At 33.9% G+C, this 17,647-nt stretch overlaps 1 protein-coding gene across 1 annotated transcript in view; it reads left to right on the plus strand.

Annotated features, from left to right (window-relative positions):
- The first annotated feature begins 4,486 nt into the window (after positions 1 to 4,486).
- Positions 4,487 to 17,647, plus strand: part of LOC118195312 (protein O-mannosyl-transferase TMTC3-like) — a 580,765-nt gene continuing 567,604 nt past the window's right edge. Inside the window, exon 1 of the mRNA XM_085827263.1 lies at positions 4,487 to 4,682. The gene's annotated coding sequence lies outside the window, so the exon portion shown is untranslated. The remainder of the gene's footprint in view (positions 4,683 to 17,647) is intronic.

Below are 17,647 nucleotides of genomic sequence, written 5' to 3' on the forward strand. Positions count from 1 at the left end.
CATCACTACGAAAGTTATGTATGGAAAGTTTGGTATCTACAGAGAAAACAACATTACACTCTTCGATAAAGGTGTCCGCCGATAACATCGCGGACGAGAACGTCGCGGAGAAAACAACGCAAGGCGAAAACGTCGTGCTACAAAACACCGTGGGAGAAAACATCGCAAAGAGAAAACATCGCAGTTCTAAAACATCGTGGTACAAAACATCGTCGTCGAAAATAAAGCGGTCCAAAAACTTCGCAGTTTAAAAACATCGTCGTCGAAAATATCGTGGTAAAATATAAAGTATCTACAAATCATCGCATGACGATAACATCGCAGACATGCTTTTTTCAGGCTTTAATAACTGTAAATGGATATTCCCATATTGATTTGTGAGCGCAAGATGTAAAGAAGGATAATTTTTACTTTCATATTTTTTATTAAATATTAAATTTTTGCTGAGAAAATAAGAAGAAAACTTAAGCATAGAAAATTAATGCAACTTACAGCACTTAATAGAATTTTAAATCGACATAGTTAACTAACAAAGACCATTAATAAATCATTTTTTATAAAGATTTTACAGGTAATTTTTCATAAAAAGTATAATCTATTAAGTTGCATTTAATTTTCTATGCTTAAGTTTCCTTCTTATTTTTTCAGCAAAAATTTATTAGTTAATAAAAAAATGTGAAAGTTAAAATTATCCTTCCTTACATCACTTGCGCTCACAAATCATTATGGGAATATACATTTACAGTTATTAAAGCCTGAAAAAAGCATGTCTGCGATGTTATCGTAATGCGATGATTTGTAGATACTTTATTTTTTACCACGATATTTTCGACGGCGATGTTTTTAAACTGCGAAGTTTTTGAACAGCTTTATTTTCGAAGACGATATTTTGTACCACGATGTTTTAGAACTGCGATGTTTTCTCTTTGCGATGTTTTCTCCCACGATGTTTTGTAGCACGACGTTTTCGCCTTGCGTTGTTTTCTCCGCGACATTTTCGTCCGAGATGTTTTTGCCGCGATGTTTTCGGCTGTAACCTCGATAAACAAAGGGCTGCTGGGAAGAAATTTTCGCGGACATTCCTGAACTGCGGGAACGGCTGTACGCTGTGAGATATAAAGGATAAACTTAACCCTTCTTATGTTTGTTGTATCTTCTACCACACGCAGGAACATAGTTTGAGTAAGTTCCCTGTTCCCACTCAGGACTCCAGTTGTGTTTCCAAAAGCAATTAAAAGGAATAGCAGTCCTAACAAATGTTTTTATTGACTATAAATGCCTTTATATCATATTAGTAGAATAATATCATAAAGTGGTCATCCTTTTTTTTTTTTTTTTTTTTTTTTTTTTTTTTTTTTTTTTTTGCATTTAAAGGTTTTCCACCCACCCCTCCTTCCATACGAATTAAACCGCTACAGAGCGGTTTAAGTATATTTTCAGTGCCTTCATGTAGCACAGAGATCCGGCATTCGAACCTGGGACCTTCGGTGCGGCACTCTGCGTCACTAACCATTATACCGCCTGGGGTTTCTTGTTAATTTCTAAAATTAATTTTTGATTTTTAAAATTTGATTTTTAAACCTATGCTGAAATGATTTTTAATATTTCTGCACTTAAAAAGGCAGGCCGTATTCCGGCTACGCATACTCGTTCCCTTCGTACTTAAAACAATTCGTAGAGAATAATTAGTTAAGTTTACAATTAGTTAAGTTTGTTTAATTAGTTACATTTAAAATAAGACAATTTTAGGTTGGATCACTCCTATAGTTTATTGATTATGCGTTGGATCGATTGCCACTGTAAATTCTACGGTCTCTTCTAAGATTCATAACTGCTACCGTTTCGCTACCTACTAAGATCCAGAACTGCTACCGCTTTGCCACTAGCAAGTAACCTTTCTTTACTAATATAAGTTTGCATACCCCCCTCCCCAATGTCATGCTTTAATGCTATTTAAGATATTAGTGTTACAAGCATGTGCAAGCAAGCTGGAACATTCCTTTCATTAAATTTTCTAATTTAGTAGGACAGGCTGAAATCTCGACTTCCATTGGTTTTCTTTGATTAGCTTCTGATGGCAATATAAATCATTATGCACTTTATTGTAAATTATGTTGGAAGATTACTGTTTGGTCTTTTATACGTCTTAGAGTTTTATTTTATAGTCGAGGGGAATTCGCCTTAAATTGTTTTGAATGTCATTTCTAAAATTCAAGAATCCGCTAGCGACCGAGCCGTAAGTCAATGAACACTGGTAGGTTTTATTCCAGACGAATGAGCTGGTTACATGGGCGTTTCCATAGTTTCCCCCCCCCCATGTGTAAAGTGTTTTTTTGTGCTTATTACGTACTCCGCCCTTGCGCACTACACGGAAAGGGAGGAATACCCCGTGGAAGTCTTTTTAAGGGAAACTGAACCCCACGTACACATGGGGAAAACCACGAAAGCGCCCGTGCAGCCAACCCGTTGGCCGGAACTCAAACCCCAGACCGAACTACCAATGTTCAGCGGCTTCTACCGCTCGACCGCTGGTGGGCCATGTAAAGTGTTTAGAAACAGTTTTTCTTAGTTAGTTTATCAGGTTCAACGTTCCTTCTAACCTTCTTCGGGAACATACAAGGACCTGACTCGGAACAGAGAGCTTACTAAAGCTATGTTCACTAATTGTGGTAAGTAGACAGGATACAGACGAAGGGTATACAAAACCCTTTATTTTTCTCTATATACAATAACTTCCGTACTTCGGAATACACTGACCCGCCACTTGGGGTCTAACGTAAAAGTATAAAAATAAAACTAAACTCTAATTTAACTTTAGAATAATACACGTGGAAGATTGGCCTTATAATAACAGGAAGCGTATGTAGCACAGAGACTGTGAACACTACAATACGTTTAATTTATCAAGAGGATTAAAACCTCTGGCCTGGAAGGCAAACAGCAACTGCGTAACTTCTAAGATAAGCGGCCTGCTTTGACTCACTGCTTCCTCTCTCTCGCTTGGCAAAAGGCCACAACTTAAATACTTGGCGTTCGCCAGACAAACTTTGCATAAAAACCTTCACGCTTATAATTCTGGCCGGAAGTAGAAAATAAGAAGTGATAGTAAAGATTTAAAATAAAATAAACGTTAGTAAAACTTAAGATCCTTACAAGTTCTCCACGAAAGCATCCCTTCCCTTAAGCAGGCAGCCTTTGTGTGCTTCGCCTTAATCAGATAAACCGAAACCCATCTAAAATACAAGCGAGATTTGTACCCGCACGTACTTGTGTATGTCCAGCAACCCACACGGGTGTGGGATACATATAGGAAGGAATATGTTTATATAAAATATGATACAAAAATCATTTGTAAACTATACACATAAAGAAAAACAAAAAAAATTAAATATTCTTGTTGGTATTTTGCATGGAAAACTCTAAATGTCGGCTCACACTTCAAACTGTTGCCCCCAAATATTATCGCCCTGTGTTAAATTTAAAGAAATTAAATAATGAAGAATCTGCATTAAATGTATGCATGTATTGTGATAAAACAACGATACCCAGAGCCATCCAATTTTGAATAACGTAATCTTCCGCCGAATATGGGCATCTGGAAGCCCTAATTTGGAATTTGAATTTTTTTTATTATAGATTTCATATTTTATAACACTTCAACGAATTTTTGATTAACAAACTCAACAATTTCAAAGAAAACGATGGCAATACTGCAAAGAAAAAGAAACATTTTTATTTCCAGCGCCTCTGTAACGGAAATTCTAAAGTTTGGCTCATTTTAAAATTTCTTTTGGATATTGCTGTTGAATTGAATTTTATGGTTTAAGTGAAAAGAACATTTAATAAATAAAGGTAACACAGAAAAGGTTAAAAAAATCTTAAAGCTTTCAGATTTTTTTAAAATTATTTTTTCCGTTTAAATATTGTCTACTATTTTCTGCACAATGTTATTACTAGTAAACTTTCACGAAGCAAACATTTTATAAAAAATTATAGAAATAAGAAATAAAACCTACTTTATTTAAAAACAAGAAAGTTGACACCATTTCTTGGCAACTTGCCTTTTTCAATTCTCTGCTTTAGGCAATTTTATGTAGTCATCGAAAAACGGTTTAAAATTACAGAAAAAAATAGTTCACTACGCAAACAATATTTCTAATGTATAAAGAATGATTCAATGAAAGAATAACCACTGAAAACCAGCAAGAAGAAGAATTATTTGAATTAAAGAGAACTACGTAAAGACTTTCAAAAACGCATTCAGGGAAGAACGTTTCTGGGCACAAATATTATTCATTTGTGATCTTCGCAGCTCTGTTTTAATATTCTTACCAATTTGACAATTGTAAAAGCGACTGTCTCTGCTTCAAAGAGCTGAAAAAACAACTTTCCGATTTATTCTTTACCACTAGGCGGCGCTCATTTATCTATTGACGTCATCACTAGAGAAGTGACCTACCGTAGCAGTGCAGAGAGCAACGTTTAAAAGGGCCGCTGCGTGCTCTTCTTCAGTCGGAATCTTTCCGGCCATACGTTTGGTATTGTTCAGTTTGCTTTTAGCTGAACAGAGCTTTACCATAGTCTTTTGCGGAATATCAACCAGTAAAAATATACAAACAGATTCTTGGCATTTTTACAACAGTGTCCGGCTAGCACGACATCAAGGATTGGAATTGGTTAAGGTAGGTCAAATCTTTTTATCGGCATCTTCCTAAATATATCTGCAATGTAAATTAATGTTCGGGAAAGGGGCGGGCAAAAAGAAAAGGGTACATTTGATTGAATTTTTTATCATCTAAATTCTTTGCATTTAATTCTGAAGGAAAAAGGAATTAAATTTAAAAACATTTCGGATCAAGTATATTACATTCGATAGAATTCTTCCGACTGCAAGTATTTTATTAAAAACATTCATAATTATGAAAACTAAATAAATGCTTTATAGTTCGTTGAAAAAGTTTATTTATTTTTTATTCTTATGAGAGGTAAAATTTCATGTAGATGATATATACCTACGATAGAAAATATTTCTGATATTCTGCATCTGTAAACATTACGAAAATAATACTAAAATAAACTGTTTTAAATGGTATTACTAATTTTGCTTTCTGTAATAAATTGAAAATTATTTTTGTTTTCAGATTTTCCATAACAGAAACTTTCTTATTTCTAAAATATTTCTTTCAGAAAAATTAATTACCTTACAAAATTGCCTGTTAATTAGAAACTAAAAGCTGATTATTCAGTTTATAAATACCGTAAAATCAATATAATTTGGTCACGAAATTTACTTGAATTATTTTGCATAATACTGCCACGAACGGAAGTTTTGAATGCAATTAATAGTTTAGAATAATTCAACAACATTTTTGTAATATTTTTGTAATTTGTATACTTCAGCTATTCTGTTTGACGCACATTTCTCTGCTTGTAATAAAAATGTTCAAATTATTCTTAAATTACGTAAAATCCTGCGTGTAAATTGGTCTTTCTCTTCTGCTGTTGTACTAATTAAACTTTTGCATTTTATCATTCTATGCAGTTTATTTTTTATTGCTTTCATAGATAAACCAGCTCAAAAATATTATTTCTCGAGTTACATAATTGCATCAGGAGTAAATTAAAAAAAAACATTTGTTGTTAAGTCATTAGTTTTTTTGGAAGAAGGAATACATGAAACATGTGCAATACCCTAGCCGGATTCAAACTTGGACTTCTCGAATACGCGCCATGTGTGCTACCATTACACCACGAAGGCCCTATAAAGTTATTATTTATTTGACGAATTCCGCTTGTATTCATTTGACTTTGTAATGAAGAAAATTTAAAGAACTGCTAGCTATAAATAAAACATAAGGTTTTATAATTTATAGAGAGTCGGATACTTTCCAGAAACACAGTGCTATAGAAATAATTTAAATAAAATTTATTATTCAAAAAATTTTCGAGATTCCTGATATAATCAGTTAGATTTTATGAAAATCTCAAAATTTAAATTTTGAAAAATTTTTTAATTTATTTGATTCAAGAAATTTGAAAGAAATATGCACCATTTCCGATATTTTAATCCTAAGAAAAAAGAAATTAAAAAAAATTTCCACAAAAATTTAAGTATTTTTATACGGATTCTTGAAGGAATGAATTCACATTTCTTTTAATGAATTTCAACTCAAAATCGATTCATTGAGAATTAATATTTGAAAGTTGAATGATTTGACTAAAGTAGCATACTTTCATTTGTAATCACCATTCTTACATCCAAATACGAATTATAAAAGAACATCCATGAAACTAAAAGAATGTTAAATTTAATAGCTAATCAATTCATTTTTTTATTCATTAATAGTTATTAAAATGAATTCATCATTTTTACTAGTTAGTTTTATAGTGCATACTTCTTAGCGAATTCATGTGATTAACGTCTTTACTTTTGTATTCAGATTAACTATTGTAGTAATAAAATGTAGTGCCAATATCGAATACCAGATGGCGTACAGATTGCTGATCTTATAATTCTTTTAACATTTTATTTTTCGTTTTGTGAGTTGGCAATTAGATGAGTTGGACTCAACATGCAGTAAGAGAACGACGACGATAAAGACATAAATAAAAATGTATTGAAGAAGTTAATTCAGTTTATAACTAACTTATTTGTTAAAAATGTAAATACGTTAAATGTAATTAAACGCCCTGTCTTTTCATGTAGTTTCTTAGATGTCTTTTTCAAGAAGATATTACCACAATAATGATATGAAATATCAAACCAAAATAGTCGTTCAAAACATATGCGAATATACTGGCAAGTTCAATGAGGAAAATCATTCAATAAGTCAAATCACTTAGTTACTATTTAGTTACTCTATTTGGAAATGGTATTGTGGAATTTATTGTACAACTTAAGTTGTTATTTAAAGGTGCTTGAAATTCATTCTACAGGTTCTTGCTATGCAAATTTTGCATCATTAATCCATCTGCATTCCGTAATTGCATACAGTAATGAATCAGCGTAAACTTAGAAATATTTTGAAGACTGGAGTACAGTACGTTATCATGAGTATTTGTGTTTTTAAAATTTGTAAAATCTCCATTTAGAAAGAATGGTGAGTTTAAGATAATCTTGTAATATTGTTTCAACATGAAAACCCACAAAAATATAAAAGCTCAATGAGATAATTCTGAATGATAATTATGTCCTTTTTTGACTTCGAGCAAAATAGCAGGTGAGCTGCAAGTCTCCCAATGTACAATTAAACTACGTTTCTCCCAATGTACAATTAAAATACGTTTCTCCCAACGTACAATTAAAATACGTTTCTCCCAATGTACAATTAAAATACGTTTCTCCCAATGTACAATTAAAATACGTTTCTCCCAATGTACAATTAAAATACGTTTCTCTCAATGTACAATTAAACTACGTTTCTCCCAATGTACAATTAAAATACGTTTCTCCCAATGTACAATTAGAATACGTTTCTCCCAATGTACAATTAAAATACGTTTCTCTCAATGTACAATTAAAATACGTTTCTCCCAATGTACAATTAAAATACGTTTCTCCCAATGTACAATTAGAATATGTTTTTCCCAATGTACAATTAAAATACTAGTTACATGTGTATGAAACTCACTAAAAATATTGGTTTCGAGATGTTCCTCCCCGGGGTCGACGCCGGAAAATTGGTGAAGCTACTGCTAGAATCTGTACTACGATAATCTCGGCTACGGAGGCATATAATAAAGTCTTCCTAGGACCTCCGTTCAAGACCGTCTGGTACTGTCTTGTCTGTCCTTTGGCTGTTGGGTAGCAATACAGTTGGATATGAGGTTTTCCTTCGGGGTTTGGCTCCATTCGAGCATCTGCTGGGAGACTTAGAGAGTGGATGGAACACCCATAAGATTATATATGTTAGTGGTGCCTAGAACCAAAGATGTCGTCGTTTGTATTATAGTCTGAGTGTTCTTCTACTGCCAAAGGTTTATATAAAGAGGAAGGGAACCACGGAGGCTGGGTCTGCTTGCACGGTCTCCCGAAGATCGGATACAAGATCTGAAATGTCAACCAGGCCAGGAATTCATCTCTGGTAGTCTGTCTCGAGATGTTAATGCACTTAGCGATTTCTTTTAAATTACCTAGACAAGTAACTAAACCATTCCCCAAATATTTAACTTGACATTACCTGACCTGATCATCGTTACGGCCATGGTCCTTTCTTTTAATGTGAAGAAAACTAAGAGTTGGAACCAAGAAATTTTCGTCCTATAAGCGAGAGCGCTGGGTAGCCGCAGTATGGTTTTGCAGTCAGAACTTGTCAAAAAACTCCGAGTAAACCTCGTGGTACGAATGTCTAAGGAATTTCAGAAATTTAAGGATTAAAGGTCTTTCTTTTACTTTCTATTTTTATTTACCAGATAGTGGGCTACAAGTAATAAATTCGAGCAAATCAATTGTGGCCCAAAATCCTGAAAATAAAAATAAAATATTTATTTTCTAATTCTTAATGCAACTTATATCTTATTTCACAGTATTTATATAATTTATTATTCCTTTTCAATTAGATTAGGACACGCAATGCACTTATATTAATACTAGAAAGCCCAGCGGTCATACGAAATGACCACTGTTCTAGATATTATAAATTGTAATTAAAATCATTTGTGCAAATGTGTATGCTAATTCAAACTGAATTACCCAGGGCAGGCGGCGAGGACGCATCTTTGCTTACTGCCCCAAGGGGTTTCCCCCTTCAACTTACTTAATTTCTTAAAATAGAGTGCAATGAAGGAAACCACTGGCGGTACATTTCGTAAGAGCCACCGCTAGCTCAATAAATAAAGGTGATTTAAATAATAAAAAGTTAACTTACATGTCAAAGATCTCTTTGTACGCAACATTTCTTGTGTAGATCTTTCCATCATTTTCAAGCTCGCCTTGCAGAGGACCATCCATTATTTTTAATTTTACATCCGTTCTTTCACGAACTCTTGAACAGGCAACATAAAGTTGACCGTGTCCAAATGCAGGCTCAGGTGAAAAAATCCCAACACGCTTAAGCGTTTGGCCCTGAGACTTACGGATGGTCATAGAAAAGGCAAGTTTTACAGGAAATTGTGTACGTCTCAAATGAAACGGCAACCCTGTGCCGTGGCAACTTCCCACCATTGGCTAGCACAGTTACGTAAGCAACCATTAAACTATCGGAGACAAACAGACACTTAAGCCGCATATAATAAAGATATTTATTTATTTCATTTTATTTGTTTTTTCATCGTTGCCGGTTTTTGCCGGTTGCATATTTCCGAATTCTATTATATATAGATGTTAAGTTTATTTATTAAATGTTAAATGCACGTGCTCTTGTATTTTTAATTTTTCCGGCTTAGCTTTCTCATAATATTCGTCACTCGCTGCACTGCACAGGGAATAAAACAATTTACACTTACGCAAGCAACCAATAAACTATCGGCAACAAACACTTAAGCCGCTTATATATGTATAGATGCACTCATATTAATTACTCGTATTTATTTTCTAATTCTTAATACAACTTATATCTTATTTTACCATATATGTATATATATAATTTATTACTCGTTTTCGTTTAGATAAAAATATGCACTGTAAAGCTATTGTTGACAAAATCCGAAATGGAAATTATGACATCAAATTACCTTTCAAGCTATTTCAAGCTCATTTACATTCAGATAACGTACTAGGTATTTCGTGACTTTCCCCTCCTTTGCTGAAGGATCAGCAATGGGAATTTGCTGTGGCATATCGTTAGTTGTATTCAGATAGAAAATATTTTGTGGCTGGTATCTTACGCATGAATAGTTTTAGCAGAGCAAAATACCTAACAAAGAAACATAGGTGCAGTATGCATCAGTTTTGGGAATGATTCGCGTGAGTAAAGAGAGAGTCTTGTAAAGGTTCAAGCAATACAACATAGATTTCATGTCAACAAAAATATCTATATCTTTCCGCGAAATTTGAAGTGCGAAAGGAGTTTTGAGCAACCGGCATATGCAAAAACTGCTAACGAGATGTGTTTAAAAAAATTGAATAAGACTGTGTAATCAAAACAGATCAGTAAAGTAATATTAATGGATTAGGAAAAGAAATAATCAAAAAGATCATCGGAGTTCGAAATTAGCTAGTGCGTGTTTTACAAACCCTCATGCTGAACACTTTTGCGAAAATAACTTCACGAAGAAGTGTAAATGCATTAGGAAAATAATTAATAAAAATTCGAAATTAGCTAGCGCGCTTTTTACAAATCTTCTTTCGGAAGACTTCGCTAAAATAACTTTAGCGCGAAAATAACTAGCGCATTTTTGGCGTTAAATTTCAATAATTAACCTTTGAACCTTACCATTGTCCTTCGCGAAAATTTATACCTCAATTTATAATCTTACAGCTTGATTTAAATTCTCTGTTCTATATCAAAACTGAATCTAGCACATACACTACCAAAGTCAGTGGCTGCCTCATATAATGATATATACGCTCACAGTGAAATTAAATATATTTTACATCTAAAAATAAATATAAATGTATATTTATTTTTAGATGTAAAATACTCATAGTCCAATTCAACTAGTGGACGTTTTCACAGTCGATAAGGGAAGCTTTCTGTTTCAGAAAGATTCTGTTTCAATTCTGTTTGTGTCGTTTATATTAACTTTGTCAGGATTTGTAAGAACAGGGAGCTTACTCAAGCTATGTTCAAGATTTGTGTATAACAGACGACACAAGCAGGAAGGGTATACGAAACCCTTTATTTTCAATACTTTACAGGCACTTCCGAACTTTGGAATACACAGACCAACCACTTGTGGTCTGAACGTAAGAATATAAAACTACTAACTAAAATCTAACTTTAAATTAGTATACAAATGCCTAGCACTAAGACTGGCCTTTATTTAAAAAAGGTACGTATGTAGTACGCCGAGCTGCTGAAACTACAATACATTTGCAAATATCAAGAGGGCTAAACCTCTGGCTTTAAAGGCAACCAGCAACCGAGTGAAAACTCGTAAAACTGCAGTGGCAAGCGGCTTGCTTCCTAAAACTCCTTCTCTCTTTCTCTTGGCAAAAAGCCACAGCTGATTTGGGCGTTAGCAAGACAATTTGCATAAACAAGTTAAAGCATTTAATTCTGGCCGGAAGTAGAAAATAAGAAGTGATAGTACAGTTTTAAAATAAAATAAACGTTAGTAAAACTTAGGATCCTTACAATTTTAGATTAATAACTTATGCATAATATTCAATGTTGACGTAGAAAAGCTCCATTAAGTATCATACAATACTTTCAGATAATACACACGACAATAACTTCCAGATAATACAGGACAGAACTAAGCACCAACACATCGCCATTGGCAGGACTGGTGTCCCTCTTTCACACTAACCGTCTTGAGAAGAACACCTCCACGGGGTGTACTTAACGTACAAATTGTAGACGTAACAAAACAGAGACATAAAGCACTTTTTACTAGATTAAAGTTCGCGTTCGCTTTTAAGAGCAGCAAACAGTATGTGAACAGCATGGTTTCCGATAACTGAAAGACATTCGAATAGAAATTTTTTAAAGGAAGGAAAAAAAGAGAGAAGCAAAATATCGCTGTAATAGAAGATAAAACTCTCATTTAAGTATTTCAAACACTTTTCTTCGGTTACAATAGAAAACAAACCTCAGAGATCTACACTGCGGTATGTAATCTATACATATAAAAATAAAAGTGTACGTGTTTGTCCTCTAATAACTGTTACTGTTATAGCTATTGTCGCCAAATTTTCTACGATTCTTTCCTGGGTCCTGAAAAAGATCGATGTCCACTTTGTTCCAAAAACAAAAAGTAGCTAAAATCAGAGATATTTATTAAAAAATCGGAAAAGCGATCATTTTCTCTCTCAATTTTCCCAGTGGCAACAATCTCGCAAGCTGGAGATGAAAATCTGCTTTATTTTCGAAAGTTGTTGCCACTGCTCGCTTTTAAATCGTAGAGTTTGCTAATAAAAAATTCTAAGTTTTACGATGAAATAAAAATAGCATTGCCAAATTTTAAACACATTATTCCCAATTCCGAAAATTCGTGGGAAGCCATTTCGAATGCGTACGAATTTATTCAGCCAAAATATTAATTAAATATTCTGAAAACATTAATTTTCGCACTCATTTTTCCGAGTTGCAACAGTCTCGTGCAATTAAAATGCTTTATTTCGAAAAGTGTTGCCACTGCTGGCTTTCAAATCTTAGATTTTGATAATAACAAAATTGTAAGTTTTGCAAAATCTCTCTCTCTCTCTTTCTCTATATAAGGAAGAATGTCTTTTTTTTTTTTTTTTTTTTTCTTCGCTTTATTGATCTCTGATGAAATTATGGTCAATTTTTTGCCTCGTTTAATCGAGTAAAACTCGATGGAACTTGAGCTTTTACGATCATTTTATTAGAAAGACGAAAATCCTTAAAACCTGCTCGCCATTGTTGCTGATATAATGAGAGATTTAGTTTATTTTTCTATCGAAATGTTTTATGTGGGTTTTATATCGCATCAGACTGAAAAATGTATGACTATGAATCGTATTTTTTGCATCGTGATTAGAGAAGGATCACAGCGGTATCGTTCTCTCTGTTGTTAGATGCATTACTCTCAATCTACCTTAACTGCCATCGGTACTTCCGCTAGCCTGTAATATACATAATAAAGTTAATGGTCTTTTGAATACAACGGACACTGAGATGACTCTGTCCTTCGTTTCTTTAGCTTTAAGTATCTTTCTTTATCTTTTCTTGAGCTTTCTTTAGCTTTTCTCAGTTGCAAATCAACGACGATTTTACGTCGGCCATTCTCACTTCTACTGTGTCTAAACGTTCCATCTGCGTTGTTTCAGCTTTAAAATCTGAAACTAAAATCATTCTTCTGTTGTTTCGCATTATTTTTTGCCTTCCCAATTTGGAAAATTAAAGTTATAGTATACAGTTATTGTTTCCATTTTATAATTATCACATTATCCTTGCTTTAGGTTTTAATAAAGGTAAGGTTTTGTGTATCTTTTCACTTAGTTCTCGTCAAAAAATATTTTAAAAGTCTCATGAAATAAAAATTTAATTTTTCTTCCTATCTAACTTAACTGTTGCTGCTTTTTGTCTTTATGCTAGTATGTTTTAAGGGTACTCGTACATCTTAAAACCCATACGATCTTCGAATATGTGACAGTTGAAAGAATTGGGATAACTTATTTATTTTAAAAGCAATTACTTCCAACTTTTTACAGCTGACTACATAATATAGCTGCTTTCTGAAAATGTGATCAGAAAGTTTGTGTTGCCACAAATATTTTTATAATTTAATCCGCTTTTTGACAAAAACTTGCGTCATGTTTCCACCTTGCGTGCACAAATTGCATAATTTAATTCCATATTTAATATATAGCTTTTATAATATTTGGAAGCTACTGTGAACGAAAAATTCTAAGAATTTCAGTTTACATTTTTATTTTACTTGGAGTCAAGTTTATAAAATGCATTTTATTAAAAAAATCTGCAATGTTTTTGTCCATAAAATTTTTTAATATTAAAATATTCATCAGATTTTTGGATTCAATTAAAAAATAGGGCTCATATAAAGAATTCCATCTAATTTCAAGTATGTACCATTAGCCATTTTTAAAATATCCTGCGCGCAAGGTGGAAACGTCACGAAACATTTTGTCAGAAAGCGGATTAAATTACAAAAATATTTGTGGCAACACAAACTTTCTGGTTACTAGTTTCTAAAGCAGCTATATTATGTAGTCAGCCGTAAAAAGTTGGAAATAATTGATTTTAAAATAAATAAAATATCCGAATTCTTGTAACAGTCACATATTCGAAGGGTGTTAAGGTGTTTAAGGTGTATGAATCCCCTTAAGTAATATTTCTCAGAGAAACGTAACCACTCATTCAAAATACTTACACAAGTCAAGAAAACTAATTCTTTCAGAAGGTAACCTGCGAGTAATTTTAATTTGTATGGGTAATTAACCATAATGAAAATAACGTGAAGTAATTCAACTAAAAACACCAATCTTCGGTTTTCATCATTAGCTGCCGTTGGAGTTTCATTTACCGGAAGTAAGTCTAATCCTGCCATATAAAAAATCTTTTTGTTTAATTAAACGGAAGTTTCATCAAGCGAGAACGTCCATTTCGCAGAGGGGTTAGAATCACAAGCTTCTGTGCCTATCTACGATCGAATCCAAGGTGGAAAAAGAATTTCACTCAGTCTGCACTAACTATTATTAATTCTTAACAGAGTCTCTAATATTAACAAGAATTATAACAGTCATTAAGTGCAAATGTTTAATTAGTTTAAAATTTGTTTTGTATTTTTTAAGGGTTACTCAACTGCCATTGAGGAATCTGATGCAATATAAAAAAAACCGGTGGACAGAATTTTTATGATTCATTTGTTCAAGTCTTATTATCTGTATTTTGTCTTAATATATTCAAAGTTTAACATAATTAATTAACCGAACATAATTAATTTGTAAATATAAGTGAATCTTTTCCATCGGTAATTAATAACTATTTCTACATATTAATTGTAACAGCGAATTAGTTGATAAAGTTTGAAAGCTGAATGGGAGATAAGTTCATCTTTCAGATTTTCCAAAAAGCATTATCTTGCACTTCCAGGAAACTTCCCATACCAGTGTTTCACTTTTACCAACTAAATAAACTTAGTTTTACAATTGCATTACAGAAATTATATCTAAAAGTAACTTACGTACTGTATCTAAAAGATAGTCAGTTTTAGTTTTTCAATAATAATTTAGTGCAACAATTGTAATTGTTTTTAATCCAAAGAACATATTTAAATCTCTACTCCTTTAATTTTCATTTAGTAATTTTTATTATATTAAGGAAGATCCTTAAACATCCACTTTATTTAAGCTGAATGGATCCCCACTTTACGTAGTAGGGTTTCCTCTTGTAAAATTATCGCTTAATGTAATAAAAATGATTGTGCAATTCTTAACGTAAGGTTAGGAAAATATCAAATCTAATGCTCTGCAAGGTAGCTTAACTTATCTGAAAATGACAAAGCACGCGAATGCTGTCTGCCTAAGAGGAAGGATACCTTCATGAACGACTTTTTAAGGAAAACTGGTCACATCCATGTTATAGACCGGAAAAATCACGAAATCGTTCACGTATCCATCCCATTCGACCGGATTCGGTCCCTGGTCTAAATACTTGTATTCAGCGACTTTAACCCTTTGCGGCACAGTGTGTCCGGTCTGGACACACCTAAAAATTTCCTTCCGTACGCACAGAAAAATTGAATGAAAAAGAATTTATAGGTTACTATAGGTTTGGAACTTTGCGGTTATACTGGCTTTCAGCAGGAAATTAAAGTCCTGCTCTTGCCAGTTCCTGATGTGATCCCATGTGGGGCCTGACAGAGTAGAAACCTGAAAGAAATTTTCTCTCGTGGAGGTAGAAGTGTGCTGGAGAGAGAAAAAGAGAAAAAGAAGCACTTTGCTCCTGTACTGCTACATCTTGGATGGAATCCGCCAAGCAGGGGCCGGAGAAAGAAACTTCGGATGACCTGTGTAGGATAACCCGAATACTAACTGTTCATTCGTCGGAGCCAGTCACGTGGGAGGTCACCCTCCCAGAAACTGACCCCGACTGATGCTGCTTGAAAACCAGAAAAACTGGAACTTAGAATTCTGAACTCAAGAGGTGGGCGGCAAATGGGCGGAGGTTTTTGTCTTCAGCCAGGATTTCGTAGATAAGAATGTCCGTGAAATTAGCGGGATTCACATTGATAATATTATTAAAAAAGTTGTTGTTTATTCTGCTGAGGTAGTCCTGAATAGTATCTATTTTCAAGTCGGAGTGGAGAGTCCTATTCCGAACATAGTAAGGAGCTTTTGTGATGATTCTTAGCACCTTATTTTGAAGCACTTGGAGTTTGCTAATTTCGTTTGCTTTGTAGTTTGCCCAGGCTGGGGAAGCATACGTGAGAATGGGTCGGATGACAGTTTCATAAATCCTCTTTTTCAGTCTGAGGGTGAGGTTTTCATTCTTTAGGAGAGGAAAAAGCCTGAAAATGATCCCGTGTGCTTTTCCGCTTACTCTAAGCATATGATCCTTCCAATTGTAGTTCTTGTTAAGGGTAACTCCCAGGTAATTAGCTTTATCAACTGTAGGGATGATTTTACCAAAATGTTTAACCTCAGTTCTGACCCGTTTTCTCTGTCTGCGATTTCGAATGAGTAGAATCTTGGGCTTTTCTGGCTGAATGCACGTTTTCCAGCGACTGCACCACCCCTCAATAGCAGGGATTTTCGCCTGAATTCTTGACAAGGGATACTCTGGGTTTAGAGACTTGGTGGCTATCGCTGTATCATCAGCGTAGCTGGCTGCGAGAACATTTGTATCCTCGGAAAAGCAAGGGAAATCGTTGGTATAGATGATGTAAAAAAGCGGGCCTAAAATTGACCCTTGAGGAATACCTGCGTAAATATTTTTGACACATGAAGTTGCATTTCCAACTCCAACGGTGCAAGTTCTATTTTCAAGGAAAGACTTGATAATGAGTATCAAATTTCTGGGGAAACCGAGATGAATTAGCTTATAGATTAGCCCTGGATGCCAGACGCGGTCAAAAGCATACTATAGGTTACTCTGAACCTTCTTTACTTATAGTAGATGGCAGCTCTCAGTAGATGGCAGATACTATAGGTTACTCTGAACCTTCTTTACTTATAGTAGATGGCAGCTCAACACAAACCAGTACATATATTTTAGCCATGTTTAGTTTTTTTAAGACCCTCATTTTTCAAAAAAATCTTCCAGATTTTTTTAGGATATAAAAGGAATTGTTTGAAAAGAAATTTCTATGTTATTTTTTTGGCTGTATGCTAATCTCCTTATTATATATTAGTTTTAAATTTTTAGCTTGATATCTTGCCTAAAATCAAACGGTGAACCCTAGGTGTGCCCAGACCGAGCTCACCGATAATCTAGGACAACTGAGAGTCTGTATTCTTTGTTTCTCCGCATTTCATCGGTCAGTTCATTGACAGCAATGCTCGTTTCAGCACTCTTTTCGAAGCTGTATTTAATAAGTGTGCCCTCTCAGGGCACACCCACAGAAATAAACGATAGGTGTTATCTTCACAAAATTTTATTTGTGTACTCCTCTAGGCCTAATTAGACTGCCTACCTTTTTTTTTTTCTTTCATCAAAACTCCGACTTTAAAAGGTAGCCTGCCATAGAGGGTTAATGCTCGGTGGCAGTTGGGTTCTGCAATAAGGCAATATAGAAGAAAATGGACTTTAGAAATTTGTAAATCGCAGTCAAATTATCGCAAATTAAATTAACAAATTCACTAACCCATAAAAATTAGCAATTATATGTCAGCAAATATTAGTGAACTGTAGATTGCATTATTTTGACGCAAGAATTTTTAACAGAGGGCCTTAAATCCTATAACTGTTGTTGATGTGTACCTAAATTTTGCTAAGCAGTGTGAAGTCTTGTAGGACCACCTCTTACACGTGTTCTATCGAAAGCAAAATTTACACTTTTAGTATTTTAAAGCATTTTTAACAGTAATCATTTGTGGCTTATTACTATTAGCATTCTT

The sequence above is a fragment of the Stegodyphus dumicola genome, chromosome 11 (assembly GCF_044657685.1).
Source record: "Stegodyphus dumicola isolate Sdum_Otavi_A_Nest chromosome 11, ASM4465768v1".
Taxonomy (NCBI): domain Eukaryota; kingdom Metazoa; phylum Arthropoda; class Arachnida; order Araneae; family Eresidae; genus Stegodyphus; species Stegodyphus dumicola.